This window comes from Bactrocera tryoni, chromosome 3 (assembly GCF_016617805.1).
Source record: "Bactrocera tryoni isolate S06 chromosome 3, CSIRO_BtryS06_freeze2, whole genome shotgun sequence".
Lineage (NCBI taxonomy): Eukaryota > Metazoa > Arthropoda > Insecta > Diptera > Tephritidae > Bactrocera > Bactrocera tryoni.
In genome coordinates this window covers 82,916,829-82,930,365 of record NC_052501.1, presented here as the reverse complement: position 1 = coordinate 82,930,365, position 13,537 = coordinate 82,916,829, and positions in this window count along the sequence as shown.

Sequence of the window (13,537 nt, the reverse complement as noted above, 5' to 3'; positions counted from 1 at the left end):
ATCAAAACTTCAATTCTAGAATCATGGCGTCATAAACGTTGTGATGTAGCTATACTTATTCACACTTTATATACATCCTCGTATATGTACATATATGCAAATCAAACAATATCTGAAAACAATAACATGAACTTATTATTTTAGTAGACTGATACTGATAGCTGATCCAGCGAAGCGTCAAAATGTTCAACAGGCGTAAAGTGTGCATAAACAAAATGCAAATATTGAGCAATACGCAGTGGCAGTGGCCGTGTTGCAAAGGTGCATGAAGAGCACATACATGCTACACAAAATGGAGAGGGTAAATACCGAGAAAAGCTTTGTTGGAGTATGCGATGTGAATAAAAAAACCTGCAAGCTTTGAATATGAAACTCTGAGAAAAATATATAACGGTATTTCTACAAAGTAGAGCATATCACCGTAAGCAGCCGGCATATCTACCGCTAATTGCAGAAGTGCTTTAGCAACAAAGTGGTAGTGTCTGAACTCGCAAATGATATTCTCGGTGTTTGTTATTTTTGCGCGCTCAATTTGCTACTTTTCCCTTTGACTTTCGCTGCATTGTTGCCACTTTCATTACGGTCTAATGTTGCAGAACTTTTCACGAGCTTCACTTACAACCACTACAGCCGCTTGTGGCGCTGATGAGACGTCCTTACACAGCTAACTAAGCTTCCAACTAGCTAATTAACATACCGAGTTCATAAGTGGATGAGTTACGGTTGGCCAATAGAAATCAGAGTTTGTGAGAGTTACAAAGCTGCCGCACAGATTCCAACAGGACTATAACAACGTACATACACACACATATAATCTTAAGGGGTGTGGGTTGATAATATTGTGCCATATCGCTGTGCGTCCGCACTAAGGCTTTGCCACTGCTCACTGCTCCTAATTGTATGCTAATACATTCTAGTACAAATATGTTTGCGTAAAGGTAGCTATAATGGTAATAATTATGATTTGCTGGAAGAAATTTTTTTCCTGCTACGCCAGCCAGCAGCTGTAGTTTACATAGTTGTGCTTGTATAATTGCCATTGGCTGTGGCGTTGCCGTTGACTGGCCATTGTGCGTGATCAGGATACAATTAAGGCTGCTCACCTCCATCTACAAGTGCAATAACAACTACTACAACTATTACAGAGATTTGAAGTGTCCGTACATATGAAACTTTGGCTGCAGCACCCTTTCCGGCGTAGGCGTTCATATCTTTAAGCTCGACTATTGTTGTTCTTTGCTCATTCTCTTTTTGTGTGCTCACTTGTTATTGGTCTCATCCGGGTTTTCCTTTTGGTCTGTCGAGCAATTAAGCAAAATTTCATCTTTGCATTGTAATTAGTTGATTACTCGTTGGCTTGTTATTTCAACGTAGTAATATATGTGCTATTACATGGAGATATGGAGAGGGCTTCACAACGATTGATTGCTTGTTAAATGCGTATTTGCATGAGGTAAATTTTTGGGTATTGGTTGCATTATTGGAACTGGTTCGTTTTTTTGGATGCTGGATCTAAGGTGTATATATTATATAATATATATTATTATATAATATATATTTGTAATATGATATGTATATACTGAGTAGTCAAAAAAGTCTTTTTGTATTTCTAATCAAATTTCAACTTACATTTTTTTATTTATAATGAACTTTATTGAACTAAATATGTACCATTTTCGTCCATCACTTTTTGCCATTTTTCTGCTTGAGACATTATTTCATCAGTGTAAAACTTTTCTGGTTTCTCGGCGTAAAACTGCAACAAGTAATTTTCACACGCTTCTCTTGAAGCCAAGTTTACTCCAATAAGGGAGTTCTGTATTGACCGAAACAAATAGTAGTCCGATTGTGCAAGGTCAGGGCAATTTGGTGCATGCATCCAAACTTCCCAGCCAAGCTCTCCCAGTTTTTGACGAGTCATCAAAAATATGTGTGGTCTAGCGTTTTCCTGATGGAAGACGAATCCCTTTCTGTTGATCAGTTCTGGCCGTTTTTTTTTCAATTGCTAGCTTCAGTCTCATCAGTTGTTGACAGTAAATATATCGTTTGATCACGCTAAAACAGCTCATAATGGACGATTCCCTTGCAATCCCATCACACACTCAGCATAACCTTTCGAAGCGTTAATACTGGCTTTGCGACTATTTGTCGAGCTTCACTACGCTTCGACCATAATCTTTTTCGCAAGGAATCGCAGATATTAATTCGTTCCATTAAATTTTCCACAGACAATTCATGTGGTACCCAAACATCGAACTTTTTTTAGTAGCCAGCCTTTTTTACATGGTTTTACAACCGTTTGATAATGCATTTAAAGTTCCTTACCGATGTTATGCGATGAAATACGAAAAGACTTTTTCGACTACCCAATATATAACCAACAGTAAAACTGAATATATTTTGTCGCTTATGTAAAGTGAGAAAAAATAATTGTGTGTTAATGCAACACTGAACTCGAAGTGATTTTTAATATATCCTCAATAGGTCACCGTTAATGAGTGATAAATGGAAAAAATATGTTATAATCAATGTCGCTACGTACATAAAAATAATATTTACATATATGTAAGTATATGTATTATAAATACATTTATAGTCCATAAAGAGACAGAGTCCCAATTGCTTTGATATGAATGAGCTTATCAGCACAAAATTCATTTATTTACATTTATCGACATGTACTGCCACTGCGCTGATTACAAATGCATAATTGCTCTCATATGGTTACTTAAAATTATCAATTTCGCTCAATAGCTATTATGTAAATACATTTGCATACGCTTTGGCCCGCTTACATGCATAGGTACTTGTATTTACTCTCATGTATACAAGTATATGCGATTTATCCTCATTTCTTGTTATTAACGCTTTCATTATTAATTAACTCTACTCAAAGAAATTAATTGCGTATTGCACCCTTTTGATGTAATTTTAATTTTAATTTATTTTGATTGTCCTTATATAACCACCAGCGTATATGAAAGCTTGTTTGCGGCGCCATTGGTGCTTTTATAAATGACCATTTTAATATTATTAATATTCGTATTTAAAAACGATTATTTTGCTTACATAAATTGGTAATGCTGATGAAAAGCTTTCGATTGAATTACATGCAGCTTGTTATAGAAACAGTAATGAGTAATATGTAGGTTGCCTTTTATATTCCGGTATTTGGAGTGGGGGTCTTCCTCCTCCTTTGCTTCCATCGACGGATACTGAATTCGATTCAGAGCTGGAGTGTACGCTTCCATCCGAACAACATGACCTAGCCATAGGCTGATAGTGTTTAGAGAACAGAAAACTGGATTAATTGCAAACATTTTCGCGTGATCATGGGATCATTTGTTACAAATTTCGAGGTGGATTAACTCAGCAAAAGTGCATCGGTGGACTTAATTACATTTTTGAGGATGAAGCTATATCAAGGAACAGTTTTCATGAATTGTCTGTTGAATTAAATCGAGGTCGGAGATCAATCCAAGACAATTTTCGCGAACCCATTTGTTTGTCAGTTATCTTTCAGGAAATCAGGAAAACCAAACGCCGAAGATGGATCACTCGACTATGCGAGTCCTCACACATCGACTGAAACAATTGAATTTTTGAGCACTCAAAATGTCGATTTAATGAATCATCCATTGTATACTATTTACTTGACACCGCATGAATTCATTTTATTCTCGTACTTAAAAACAAACTAAAATATCAATGTTTTTCGACATCTGAAGAGGCGTTTGATATGTCCAGAACGCATGTTTTAGAGATACCTCAATCAGAGTTGGAAAAGTGCTTCGGAAAGTGACTCAAACATATGCGAAAGTGTAGAGTATAGATCCTAACAGATATTTCAAAAGACCAATGAAGCGATTTTCGATGTTTAATATTTGCTTTTGTGCTCTAATTCCGAAATAAACATAAAAGGGAACCCTCATATGAGTTTTAATTTGGCTACTATTCACGGGTACTCACTTTCGAGGCTTGAAGTTAAGTTCTTGCACTTATAAAAAGAGCAGCTTATCTAAATTCAAGCCACTTGTATCCGCGAACAGTGCTTCAGACAGAGAAATGCTGTCCTTCTTCATTCAATATGTAAAAAGTCATGCTGAAATTAAGTGTACTCATTTTTCAGAACATAATGTGGTTCGGTATAAAAGAAAGCTACTAAGGAAGGTCTAAACATCTGACTATCATATACACAATATAATACAAAACTGTGATAAAATTGAATTTTTAATTTATACTTTGCATGTTTTCGAATCGCATTTTTTTCTGTAAGTTGGAAGTACTGTTAGTGACATCTATGCTAAATTTAACGTCAAAATATTCATTGGTATTTGCGATTCGCGTCGCTTTGTGAGGCTCTACAAGTGAATTCTTCGTTTTTTACTACAATATGTCTGAGTTTATTGAACAAAGAAGTGCGATAAAGCACATTCTCATACTGCATTGGTTATTCGAGATCATTTCGCCAAAAATTCAACAAATATCGCTTCGCAACCACCGTATTCACCTGTTTGGGCCCGTGTGACTTCTCGCTGTTCAGCAAACTCAAAACACCACTCCGAGGACACTGTTTTCACTCAATTGAGGATATAAAAGCTGAATCGAAGAAGGCACTGATGGCCATCATGACAGAGGAATTTTCCAACTGGAAAATTCGTTGTCATAAGCGATTTTTACTTTGAAGGAGATAAAATGGACAAAATTCACCTTTCAATTTGATCACAGTAGTATAATGGTTACAGATACATGGTAATGGATCCAAAAATTAAATGATGTGTTTTAGCTACAATAATATTCTGTTACAATCACTTTATATTTTCTCCTATTCTTCATGTACCTATTACACCAACATTTGAGATTTTGGTTGACCGTATATTATGTACATATATCGACCAATATGTGCCAAAAAATGACGGACACAGTCGACGTCTTTTTCTGGGACACTAATGATTTCCATTTTGTGAATATCTCGTCGGAATCGATTCATAATATCGCTTGACGGCTGAGGAAGGTTAATTCCGTTCTTCATAATCAAAAGGTCTTCACGAAGTTAGTTAGTTAGTTTACAACGGTGGCAATATATATGCATCTATGTTCGTATACAGAGGTTGCCACAAGTACCATACATGAATGTAATCCTTCTGAATGCACACAGCGCGAAGAAAGGTAATCCTCGAATAAATCGAATTTCTAATGAAATATTCCAGAATTTGCAAAAGTTCTATTTTCAAAAACCTCTCCACGACAAAAAAAGTGAGTATAGCGATTTTCCACAAATACATTTGAGACCAGTGTGAAAGAGCGAAAAATACTTCTAGCAAAACAAAATGCTGTTGCGCATAGTAATCACAGCCAACAGCCTCCATAGTGCAGCGCTCGCTTGTAAATTGTTGCCGCCACCGCTGTTGCAACCTTCAGAGGATTTAATACGCCGACGATGGAGGACAAATGGTTCGCCGGCTGTCTACTGGCTGTTGCAGCATGCTGTACATCTACACAGACGACGAGGTTTAGTGCGCATTGAGCGCGTAATGAGCAAATTTATGGTCAATTGATAATTTAGTGGCATACGGACACATCAATTATGCGCAAAGTGCGCAAGAGTTGCGGCCAGCATCTTCCACCAGCTTCGCTGCAAGCATAGCAAGAATACTGAATAAGTTGTGTGCCTGCAACAATTGTGTTGCTGCGTGCGGCGGCGTGTTGCATATGCGCTGGAGCATTGTTGCCATTTGCAACAGTCTGCGGGCTGCATGCGTTTCACTGAAGATGAGGAATTGTTATTGAATCGAATGAGGCACAAATTGTACAAAATGTTTCGCATTTTTTACGGCTGAACTCTTTGTGCTACACTTGCTCAGCGGCGAAGTGGTGCTCTGTGGCCAGCGGTTTTGCTCTTTCTGAATTTTTTCATTGTGCGTCAACTCACTTTGTTGCCACACAGCTGCTCGCTTAAAATGTGGCCGGTATGTGCCGCGCTCACACGTTGCATTCACATGAGTTATGTTTATGTGGGCATCATTAGGTTTTTTGCTTCGTTCTTTTTAGCGAATTTTATTTTTCGATTCTAAACTTTTTTCTTATAAATTTCTTTGCCGCTTACTTTTTGGTTTGGCCGCTTCATGCCAACCATTCACGATTGACCACGCAATAATTTATTTAATTTGCGCGCCGTTTTTATTGCCGCAAATATTTTTTCGTTCACGCGTGCGCAATCGCTCTTCGCCTCTAATGCAGCTTGCTGGTGTTCATTCTGCCGCACCTACACTGCACAGCCTCCACATTCTATGAGTCGTGCCATTAACTGTGCTATGCACCTATTGATTTGCCTTTTGAGCTACAGTCGTCTCCCTCCGCAGACCGTTAGTGGCAGCGCAACACTTTGTCTGGGCCATTCGTTAGCTTTGATGTATTGGCTCAACGTTTGCCAAGCACCAACGCCGAGGAGGCCGTATTCGCAGCGAGCATCTTCAAGTGCCGCCGCCGTCAAGGCAGGTTGTTGCCATTGTTGCTGTAGTAGCAACAGCCTGTTAAGCGCTTTGACAGTATTTATGGCTAAACTAAGTGCACGAAGATATACTTTCGTAATTTCAGCTAAGGTCAGAGTACTAAATCTAACCATAGATCTGAATCAATGGCTTTTAGAAGCAGTTAATTTTAATAGAAACATATTTAGTGCCACTGTGGTGTCTTAAGTCGTTACTCTACTTCTTCTTCTTCACTGGGTTGGACAGCGCTTACGAGGTTACAGCTGAGTTAACAACAGTGCGCCCGTCGTTTCTTATTTCGGTATTTGGCTCCAATTCGGGATACCAAGTGCAGCCTGGTCCTTCTCCACCTAATTTCTACAGCAGAGTGGGGGTCTTCCTTTTCCTCTACTTCCACCGGCGGTTGCTGAATCGATATAGAGAGTCTCCTTGTCTGAAACGTCGCTTGGTATCACACGGCTTGGAGAAGTCTTTCCTGTACCTGACAGAGCTTCTGGTCTCAACGTCCGCTTAAAGGTCTTGAAAAGCTCCTAGATATAGCTGCGACTTATTTAGCATGATCCAAGAGTATCGTTCATTCAATTTTTTTCGTATTAGAGCACTAGCAAACAAATGGTGTTTTCCCTTTTGATTTGGACTTGCTCAAAACCAGTGAAGGGCTTAACAGATTTATCCTTGACATATCCTCGACAAACTCTAAGTGTGTAGCAACTGTTTGGTGTAGAAGACTTCAATTGGATGACACCTTTTTGCCTCACCTTTTAGCATCAAATTTTCCACAAATCCAATCTCAGAACTATATGGTATAAAGACATATCAAACTAAAGTCCTTCCTCAAAACAGCATTTTGCCACCATAAATAAAGTTGAGTCACGTTGGGACTATTTCCTGCATCACTGAAAAATTTTTCCCAAACGCAAAAACCACATAAAAATCATTCCTTAAATAACAAAAAATATCAACCATTAAATATCTTCACTAGTGGCAATTACGTGTTATTTATGTCCTACATTTGCACCGTTCGATTAGTCTATACCGTAGAAAGAAGCTTTTTTTCCAGCAACTGCCAGACAATAAGGAAGAACGTAAGCCAAGAGTCAGCGAGCGAGAGCGGTGGAGCTAAGCGGTGAAATCGTACTTTTTTATATGCCACTATGAAACAGTAAATAAAACATGGCACAATTCGTGCTGCCATTTAAGTTAGTAGCGGAGCAGCAGAAGATCATCAACAACATCATCATCCTCATCATAAGCCACTATAATGCTGACTAAGCAATTCACGGCGTGCTCATACGCGCATACGGAAGGATACAGTATGAGAACGTAAACTTTGAGTCAAGTCTAAACTAATAAAGTCGAACATAAGTTAAGTTGCGTTCGATGGAATGGTTGAGCAACAAAAAGAGGCAAGCAAACGGCGCAACCGAACCGAGTTATGGTTGCATTTTATGAATGAACAAAAAGTGTGTAGGAAAGCTATGAAAGCAGCGCAGTTTTACTGTGCAGTTTGTAGGAGACCCAATGGGAATTTCGGTGTTAGATATTGGATGCCTTATTATGTGGCATATATATCATTAACTGGTTGAGAATTGTGGATCGGCTTAAATAATGAATATTTCACTGCTACATATATAAGCAAATTCAAAGGGAAAATATAATCGTAGGTTTTATCATGTTCAGAAGAAAATATAAGCCACACGCCGAAAAGTTTTCAAGGCCGGTGTTTTATATCCGAAATATACCCAGATATGTATTTCTTTCGACTTTTTATTAGACCCATCGACTAAAATTTTCGTATACATTTCTGTTAAGAACCAAAATACTTACTTACTTCGAGCTTTCGCTCGCCGTACCAGGCTCGTATTTCCAAAAAATCCGTAAAAAGCTTTCGCGCACGAAGTTCCTGTTGCCATCCGCCAGCTAAATTCACGAACAATATACAAAACAATACATATTAACAATTTAAGCCACTAATTGAACGCTTTGCTTGACACATCAAATAAATCACAAAATTTTTGCAACAAATAAAAGCTGAAGAGGAGCGTACAAAAACTACAAGTGGAGGCCTAAATGAAGCAAACAACCGGCGCTGCAATGAAAATGGTCAGCAATGCTCGTAATAATGATGATGATGATAATACTGGATCCTATGTGCAGCCTGCTGTTGTCTACACCGCCGCTGCAACGCGTAACTGAGGCAAGTTTAGAGACTATGCCACATGAAGATGGTTGATTTAAGCGCGCCAATTTTGTGCTCACTCATTTGTGTGTGCATGTGTGTGCACTAGCCGTTTTTCAGCCTTGCAACATGCAAGGTGCATGCAGCATCTAGCCACGGCTGCCGCGGTTTCGTGGTCAATGGCTATGTTTATGCCGTTTAATATGCCATAAAATATAGGTAGGCAGAGGTTGGCAGTTGGCAGTTGCGATGCGCAAAAACCACGTATGTTGCACGAAAAATAGCCAAGCGTTGCATAGCAGACCAAAGCAGAAAATGGGTGAAGAAAAAGATCAGCTCCCACCGCAAATGAATGCGCAGTTGCGCTGCCGTACGGTAGCCACTATAATAGCATTTTCATATGTGACAGCAATGCAGGCAGGTATTAAGCAGCGTATTTGTTGTTGCTGTCAACATTTTTGTTTTTGCCATTTCTAGCTTTCGCAATATTTTTATGCTCATTGTTGAGCACAGCACTTGCTACGGTTGCGGCTGCTGCTGGTGCCTCATTTATCTGTCGATTTGGTGCATGTGTTGCACACTTTGTCAGCAACATTATCAAAATGTTGTCCTTGAAATGTTGCCACAGCCATTGCCATTGCCAGCAACGTCGGCGTTGGTTGTTGCGCAGTTACTTGCAACAAAAAATTGTTAACAACAAGTGGACGCAGGTAATTTATCATTGATTAAGCAAAGCTAGCAATACAACCGTGCATATATGTTTGTATGTATGTGTATGTGTGTTTGACAGAGTTTTTCGTCACTGTTGCCAAACATGGTGACAATTTGTCCATTTGCAGACAAAATTTCTTGACGCAACTCAAATTGTTATTATTGTGTTGGTGTTGTCTGTTGTCGGTTGCTATTGTTGGCTAGCCAACCTCTTATGTCTTGTCTATACTTTGCTGCTGACGTAGTGGCAGCAGCCACGCCGTGATGACTTGTCTATTTGCTTAAAATGAAATATTGCTGGTAATGTGCTCCCTGCCCCTCACGCCTCTTTACCAGTCCTCTACTACTTTGGCTATTTATGTGCTGTTGAGTTTTTTGCTTTGCCGCTCGCTTTTTCAGCTTTCAGTTAGGTTACACGCTTATTACTTTTTTTGCTAAGTGAAGAGTAATGGCTGCTGCCACCCCTTATTTGGCGCTGAGAGAAAACTAATTTCGTCTAGACTCGCAGCGCATTTGTTAGTGGTGATCTATCGAAATGAACCTCCATTTATGTATGCGAGCGAAATAAATGAGCCAAAATAAGCAGATAAATAATCAGTGAAGAGACTAGAAGAGAAAAACAATAGATGCTCTTTATGAGTTTAAGAAAATAGTTTTGTTATAGTGTTAGGTATATACAAATTTAAATATGCTGACGGAAATTATTTTTCTTTTAGGAAAGTCGGTCAAGCTGCCTGCAAAAAATTAGCGGCGTTTCCATTCTATAATATAAATACCAACTTTTTGGTTATTACTTTCAAAGCTTAAGGCTTGAAGTAAGGTATAGTTGATTATTGAAAACGTAAGACCCGAAATAATGGGTTACTGAAATACTTCCTAAAGCGAAGAGAAGATTTTATCCATCATAGAACGAAGCCCAACATATTCATGTATGCGTTAGAAGATATGTTAGCGCAGGGCTGTAACCGCGTGCTGCCAGTTTGTTAGAACAACTGGTATAGTTTGTTCGATTCACTACTCTTTAATACTTGAAATCAAATTGAAGACAGCTTTCTCCTTCAAAATCACCTAATACGTTAGTGTGATTACAAAGTATTCCAAAGCCTCTGTATTATTATATTCGCCAGAGAGAATTTATAATGAGTACATACGTGATACTCTACCCTAGTCTCGTTCAGGTTTCGAGTGTGAAGAAATAAAGACTAGTATCAACAGTATTGCTAGCAGTGTCTATACCTTCAAATATGTGGAACTTCACAAAGATTTTTAAAGAGCTGTGTCTCCCTTCATTTCAAAGTTAACAAGATCAACGACTAATCCTCATTTCTATATAATATCATTTTTTATTAACTGTGTTATTTTCCCTCATTTCTGTATACGTAAGGAAGCGAACATTGTGAACTAATGAATTATGACTACATTTGTAGGCAAAGCTATCTTTAAAAAGAAGACATAAAGTAGTTCTTTATAATATAACCTAAAACATAACCTATAGCAGGGTTTTTGAATAGATCTTTATTAAGAGCTCAATACCGCTTATTATACGAAACCGTGGAAAGAATTAATAATACTAATTGATGATCACAAAATCAGTGCAGATAAAAGCGATTATATTAAAGCGCACTCAACTTTTTTTATTCACCTTAACACATATGTATAAAGGAAAACACGAGTTTATGATATAAGACCGTGGGTATAAAATATTGGGTGTTGGCACGGAAACCACCGATATGTTTTTATTTAAAGGGAAAAAAAGGTATATGGTTGTCGATGTGTGCTTTATGATAAATTTTTTTATAAACTAACACAAGTTGCTTCACAAAAATGTTATATCTTATTAACTAATAGTTATAATCCAACTAGTGTAGATATGGTGAGTGTGGTGAAGATTATGTATCAGTGTTGTGAGTCTGAATCAATGTTGTGTGTAAGTGTGATGTGTATATTGAGGTCGAGGGGTGATGCTCATTTATCCAGCGACATTTAGCTTCATCTTCAAAGATTAAGGAAAGATGAAACTTTTCGATTCAAAATGATGTGACAAAGTGCAGAGGCTTTGAAAACATAACAAATACAGTAGTTGTTTATAGAAACAATTGATTTTACTGACAGGCAAATATAATGGTATATTCGACTTTAGAAATATTTTTTGTTTCGTTTCGCGAATTTCTTTTCCATTCTTTTTCATTCCAATTCTTTTTTATTAATTTACACTATTTCTTCTTTATTTAATTACATTTGTCTTTATTCCGATTTGTTTCTCTTCATTTCGTTTCATTCCCTTCATTCTACACCGTTCCTTCTCATGACATTCCATTTCTCATCATTCCCTTGGGATTATCTCCACTCCGTTTTATAAATTTTTTTTATTTTTTTGCACCATTCCTCGCCATTCTGATTCGTTTATATTAAAATTCTCGTTCGTTCATTTCTCATTCCATTTCACTCTACACGCATGCAAATTACATTCAATTACCATATGTATAATTAACCGAAGCTAAATGAGCAATAAAGAAATAGCACAAATACCAAACATATGGACATTCAACAGCAACAGCAACAACAGCACTCTTCAGGCTGCAACGGGTGAAGTAACTGAGCAAAGCAGTAGCAGTGTTAGCAATAAAGAATGACAGTGTAACACTTAAAAAGCAGCTACTTGCATACGCATATGTTGCATGCAACACAGCGTACAACGTCGTACTCGTAAAAAACGTAATTGGGTATGAACATTTAAATGCCAAATTAGAAATGTCGCGCTTTAAGACAATGTCAACACCATAAAAGCCACAAAGTGAACGATGGACGTTCGATGCGCCGCAACGCAGGCCATAAAGCCAACAAGCGTACGGTGCGGCCAAAGGAAGCAGCAGTTGCGGCAAGTTAGCAAGTAAGCAGCTGGAAGCAGGAATTTTAAATAAATGCGTGAAGGCTTGAGCTGCAGCTTCCACCAAGCAACAGCAACAGCTTTAGACTTACACAGTCGTACAAACTGTCGTTGCGCTGCAATGCAACATCATGGGGCATGACCATTTGCGCTGCCGCGTCAGAGGTCGCCGTGGCCGTTGCCTTTGTCGTCGTCGTCGTTTGCTAATATTTTATTAGCCACTCGTCTATTGGCCTGCAGAGCAACTGCTGCTGGTGGCTGGTGGCTGTTGGCTGACTGCTTGCCACTGCCGCTGCTAACTCTAAGTGGCTGTCGCGAGTTGTTGCATGTTGCAAGCAACAATTCTTTTCTCATTGCATTTGCTTTTGTTTTTTATGATCATCTGTGTGCCTGTGTGTGCATTTTTCTTTCTTTTTGCTTCTTTCCGTTTTCTTTGCGGTTGCCGTTTGGTTGTCAACGTTTGTGGCCATTTTCCAATTCAATTATTTTGCAATTCGATTTCGTGCTAAATCTGCTATGCTGCCTTGCGCCATTCTCCGTATCCGCTCGCTTGCCAGCACTCACCGCCACGCTCATCATGTCTGCCGTCCTTTCTTTCACCCACTTCTATTGTTCTTATGTGCATGCAGTTTCTGCTTGTTTGTTTCTTTTTGTGACTTCTTCGGCGTTTTTTTCGCTTGTGCCACTTTTTTGCATTTCTTTAAATGGCATTTTCACTTGAAATGTATTTTCACAGCAACAAAACTGCATTTAAGGTTAATTTCAGTGGCAAATACCTGCCACAGCGCGTTGACTACACCTGGCATTCGTACCGGCATTGGATCCTTGTCGCGAAGACACCTTTTTGCTGAAATATTATTGGTACGCCATTGGGCACGTTGGTCGCATTGGTCGCACATTGGCTGCATATCATGCCCGAACTCGGCTAAACTACACCAGCGCTGTTGCCACATCTGCTCTGCGCTTGCCTTTATGGCTGGCTGACTTAGCCGCGCGCCAGTACTGCGGAGGTGGCTGACGGAAAGCTTGAATTTATGTTGCAATTTTAATGAAACTGTGTAATTCAATTGCACACTAACTTTTAAGGGTGCATAGTTTAATTGAAATCGATATTTAGGTCACAGCGTGGTTCGGATTAAATTTCAAAGTGTTAGCTAATTTTATATTCAGTCAGTTTTTTTTAATTTGGAAAAATATTTTGATTAAGAAAGTCATTATTTCTGCACACAGAAAGTTTTCATAACTCTGAAGAGTAATATTTGAACTAAT